Below are 6,000 nucleotides of genomic sequence, written 5' to 3' on the forward strand. Positions count from 1 at the left end.
AAAACTGAACACGGTAAGCTTTCCCTCACATCCAAATACACACTTTTTTGGAGACATTCTTGAACAAATCCTATGCAGCGCTGCCGATGATTTCCTGTTGAAGCGCGTTGATGTGCGCGGTCTCGCTCTCCTCTAGTCGACGTGCTCGCGGGCGCGCTTTTCCGAGAGAAATGCTCATATAAGGAGTTGCACTCTGATCTACGTCATTAGATCCACGATCTAAAAAAAAAACAGCCGAAACTTGTACCAACCCGGAAGTAAGATTTTCAGCATAGAAATTCTCCGTTATTCGTCCAAAATATTTTTTTTAAACTTTGCCCATGTTTAGCATGAGAATCTATCTCTTTAACACTGTAAACAACTCTGAATACATGAAACACCATTGTACCCCCCCTTTAAATACCAGACCAGAACAACAGGGGTTATACAAATGTTGTTTAGAGTTGTTTGGGCCAATCCATGTACCCCAGGGGGTAGCACCTGGTTTCTTGAGATATCGCAAACAGATATCAGCCAGAGAGGAGAAACAGGATTCTCCTACGTTCTCAATCTTTCTCATTAAACCAATGACTACAATGAAATTAAGACCATTTTACCAATCGCACTGAGACCCTTAAAATGATACCAAACATGAAAAGGAAAAAACAACACATTCACAAGATACACCATATGCGATATATAGACATTCTTAATTTAACTTTCAGTGACTTGAGGAGGGAGAAGAGGAGGGAGAGGGGGGATGAGTTGAAGTCAAACAAAGGGACAAGGAGATAAGTTTGGGCAGGACAAGGTTCTGTGCTCTGTCTTTGCTATCTGCTGTCCAGGGGGCATTTTATGGCTTTATTGCAGGGTGCGTTTTGTTTTAGCTGGAAAATCAGTCCTTACAGGATTATTACGGGAAAAATTTTAAACGGGAAGACAGCAGGAAATAAGTCTGACTAAGGGAGAATCACGGGGTAAACGGGAGGGTATGTCCAGGTTGGTTACAGCAAGCTACCTAGGCTACAATAAGCTAGACTAATTATCAGCTAAAAAGAGTGCAAACCAAAATAAAGAATGATTTCAAATCAACTTTATAGTGGTAGTCATGGAGTTATTTAAGCCAATTATGGTTGATTGTCACAGTTTATACAATGACACAATTCTGTGCATGGTAGCTATTCTGTCAGTGGTTGGGCTTCACCTACACAACAGAACAGGTATAAGATGGAATATGGTGGAAAAATGCTTTAGTTAAAGATGGCTGTTTTTGAGCTATTTAACAAAATTATTTGTGGTCAGAACTGCAGTAGTTTTAATACAAATGTCAAGATGAAAAATGTGATTGAAAATTATCTAGTAATGTGCGCTTTCTGTGTTTATTTATCTGAATATAATTCAGTTGTTTATCTAACACAGACACGGACAGGACAACATCATATCTCTCCACACCCAAATGACTACAGAGGTGATCGTTGACAATCATCACATCAACAGTACCATGATGGAGCAGGTCAAGATCACAGAGTTGCTTAGTATCCACATCACAGATGACCCATCTTGATCTATCGACACCACCAACAGAACCTGGCCAAGAAAGTCCAAAAACCTCTGCACTTCCTCCCACAGTTGAGGAAGGCTCATCTCCCAAAAATCCATCCTTTTAACTTTCTATAGGGGAATCATAGAGAGCCTCTTCCTTCCACCCCCACCCTCCAGTAACCTAAGGGCAGCTGATTGACTCTAGCACAAATACACTGGTAGTTTACACTATGATGCTGCTACATTGTTTTATTTTTAAATTTGCTATGAACATTTGACCCCACTTACACTGCCTTTGCTACTTGTCATGTCATCCACTTACACAATAATACTATATTAATTAGGGATAAGGCACGATTTTCAAATATTCGATTAGCTGATTTTATTATAGAATAGGATGTGCGGGATGATTGTCTTTAAAAAATCCCCATGTTTTAGTTGTGGTTATAAGTTGCAATCCTAAATTCACATAAAATTTTTATACATTTAATAAATATATTCTTAATATTTGTTGTTTTTGTTTGTGTTTGAGCGTATATATCTCAATATTAATTTTGAGACTTGAAATGTAAACTCTCAAGGGTTGGATTTCTAAATATATGTTGGTTATGTGTCTATTCAGAATGACTTCTGAGCAGCAACCTTTTTTTTTTTTTTTTTGGGTATGTCATGTATGCATCACTTGCATATCATTATTCATTCACGTGAAAACATGTTTAACGCCTTACCAGACATTAGGAAAATATGACATACGGATGTGCCGTTACAGTCAAGTCAAGTTTATTTATATAGCGCTTTTCACAATAGAGATTGTATCAAAGCAGCTTCACAGTATTAAATTAAAATAATACATCAATGTTTGTTTCTAGTGGAAAACGTCCACGTTTGGTAATGCTGATCAATAGTATTGTTGATTGATTAATTAAATTAAATATCCCCAACTGAGCAAGCCATAGGCAACAGTCCATTTCATTAATAAAAATAATTTGTGTGTAGGCTACATTGAACAGACTTTGCCCAACTTGTCTGGGAAAAGGGAGTTACAGGGCTTTTTACATTTGAGGCTAAACGGATAAAACACCTAATTTTTACCTCAGTATTACTGAACTACATTACTAAAATTACATTTTTAATGATTAAAGCAAAATTAAAATTTCAAGAACGCAGCTTCCTGGTCACTGACAAAGATTACTTTGCTTCCGCCGTAGAATCTGTGTTCATTATTTACATTGGTTGTCAAGGAAACGGGAGGTTTTCTAACGTTATGATTAGTACTCCTGCTTACTTGCCGGTTTAAAAAAGTAAGAGTTTGTAAGGACATTTTGCGTCAAATGTGCAAACAACAAAGTTGGAAACAATGTCTGCAGTACTTATACGATTTTATTACATGGCCTCAGCAAAAAAAAAAACGTACACAGCTGAGAGGTAAGTATTAAATTCGTAATTTCGAGGTCCGGCCCACCGCCTACCATTTTGAGGTCTCAACCAAGCGGCAACCTCCCCGTCTCTCTCTTGAAACCAACACGGAAGTGAGTTAAACTGCAATTCATTAACTGGCCGCTTGGCCTGGCTGCAGAAGTGAGTCAAATCTGCATCTCCCCCATGTTAAAATTACCAACTTTACAGCAGAAAAAAACATGTTTACAGCCTGGTTCTCTATGTGGCTCTGGTCTATACAGCTAATTTTGCCCTTCATAACAACTGTGAGGGGGGTGAATTTTTTTATAACTCATCCGTTTCGTTGATTAATATTTAAATTTAAGGGTGTGGCCACTTGAGTGACAGGTGGATTCCCGCTGATGTCAATGCTAGCCGTTTGTCTGCTGTTACTAGCCGTCACTTTACCTCAGCAAATGTTGCTGCTGAACTTGCCTTCTCTGCAGTGTTTGTGCTTTTTTCGGGATTATTTCATACAATTTAATACTTGGGTACAAAGCCCACGTCTTTGGATTCAGTCGTTGTCGTCGAGTATCGTTCGAGAGAACAACCAGCGCTGTATTTCAGTTGTTTTCCTCTGTGAACATGCACTAATGGATGTCTGACAATTTCGTTGCTTTTTGGGGTTTTCAAATTTATAACGTCAATAAAGGCTCGTTCGTTCTGCTCTCACGGAACAGATGGATTCTAATATGCTTATGTACCGTCAGATGAAATCATGCAGGCGTCGGCGCTTTCTCCGTCCGTGCAATAAATGCACATCCATGAATGAGCGCAGATTTTCTAGCGCATTTACTTGCACTTCAAAGGCAATATATCTATGGTTTATCGGTTTAACCCATTTGAGAGGCGGCCAAAATCAGAATTTAAAATGGACTGAATAAGCTCTCTACGAACTGACGAGCGATGCCGCGCTGACGGACCATGAAAGAGTGACTGACATGTATGCACATAAATCACTGTCACACACAAACACTCTCGAAGTAATTCACAGTCTCACTTGTAGCCATGTATTTTAACTATTATAATATTTCGAAGGGCAAAAACAGGAACTTTTAATTGGCTTTACATCATCAGCTAACTCGATCACGTCGAGCTAGGTGATTTCAGATAGCCAGGCTCATATCTATGGCCAGGCTCCTCAGCTCTACTCACGCCCCGCCTGTTTGCCTATTTTCTGTTATCCGGGAGTGACGCAAGGCCAAGATGGCGACGGACGGCTCCGCCCACTTTAGGCTTCAAAAATGCTCTTCAGAAACCTACGGGTGACGTCACGGACACTACGTCCATATTTTTTTACAGTCTATGGTCTCAACCAAGCGGCAACCTCCCCGTCTCTCTCTTGAAACCAACACGGAAGTGAGTTAAACTGCAATTCGTTGACTGGCCGCTTGAGGCTGTTGTCAGAAGTGAGTCAAATCTGTATCTCCCCCATGTTAAAATGACCAACTTTACAGCAGAAAAAAACATGTTTACAGCCTGGTGTCTGTATGTGGCTTTGGTCTATACAGCTAATTTTGCCCTTCATGACAACTGTGAGGGGGGTGAATTTTTTTATAACTCTTCCGTTTAGTTGATTAATATTTAAAGTTCTGCAAGGGTGTGGCTACTTGAGTGACAGGTGGATTGCCGCTGATGTCAATGCTAGCCGTTTGTCTGCTGTTACTAGCCGTCAGTTCACCTCAGCAAATTTTAGCTGCTGAACTTGCCATCTCTGCAGTGTTTGTGCTTTTTTTCGGGATTATTTCATACAATTTAAAACACCCATTACTTCGCCTACAGCTTTGGGTTCCGTCGTTGTCGTCGAGTATCATTCGAGAGAACAACCAGCGCTGGGGTCCAGCGCAGGGGTCCATTTTGATCCCTCTTTCAGCACACGTGCACATGTCACATGGCTCCATATTTTCTCCACTGAAAAGGGCATTTTTCACTAATTTCTGTCCAGATAATCAGTTACAAAAAATCTGAGTCACCTTCATTGGTAAGTAAAGAAGTATTTTCAAAAACTTTACATTATATATCATCAAATATTTCATAGGAAATTACATAAAACTGCATGTTGCCTCGAGGCAACATTGTACCATAATGGAATCACATAAGGCCATACCAGGCATACTAGGTTTGAATACTTGAAAGTATATTTTATTTGTAAGGAAAGAAGTTTGAATTATCTAAATGTATTTGCATTTTTGCAAACTGAAAACTCAGCATGGTTCGACGGGACATTTGGCCACTATAGTGGGAAATCGGACAAATAGTGGGTTCGTGGGACGAGGGCGTGGCTTGTGAGTGGTCAGCGGGGGCCGACTGGTTATTTGGCCACTATAGTGTGTAATCGGACAAATAGCGGGTTCGTGGGACGGGGGCATGGCTTGGGACCGGTCGGGGGGTCAACGGGACATTTGGCCACTATAGTGGGCAATTGGACAAATAGTTGGTTCGTGGGACGGGGGCGTGGCTTGGGACTGGTCAGGGGGGTCAACGGGACATTTGGCCACTATAGTGGCAATCGGACAAATAGTGGGTTCATGGGACGGGGGCGTGGCTTGGGACCGGTCAGGGGGGTCAACATGACATTTGGCCACTATAGTGGGCAATCGGACAAATAGTTGGTTCGTGGGACGGGGGCGTGGCTTGGGACCGGTCAGGGGGGTCAACGGGACATTTGGCCACTATAGTGGGTAATCGGACAAATAGTTGGTTCGTGGGATGGGGCGTGGCTTGTAAGTGGTCAGCAGGGGTCAAGGGGATATTTGGCCACTATTGTGGGTAATCGGACAAATAGTGGGTCCGTGAGACGGGGGCGTGGCTTGTGATTGGTCAGCGGGGGTCGACGGGACATTTGGCCACTATAGTGGGCAATCGGACAAATAGTGGGTTAGTGGGACAGGGGCGAGTGGCGCCAAACTGAGGATGAAGGTGGCGCTACCTCTGGGGGTCTCGGATAATCGGGGGGCTCCTGTCAGGCCCCTGGGGGGGGGGTCAGGCCCCCTCTGACCCCACACTGGTCATTAGGTCGGCCAGGGAGGTCTTCCACATGTT

This window comes from Squalius cephalus (genome assembly GCF_949319135.1).
Source record: "Squalius cephalus genome assembly, chromosome: 5".
NCBI lineage: Eukaryota > Metazoa > Chordata > Actinopteri > Cypriniformes > Leuciscidae > Squalius > Squalius cephalus.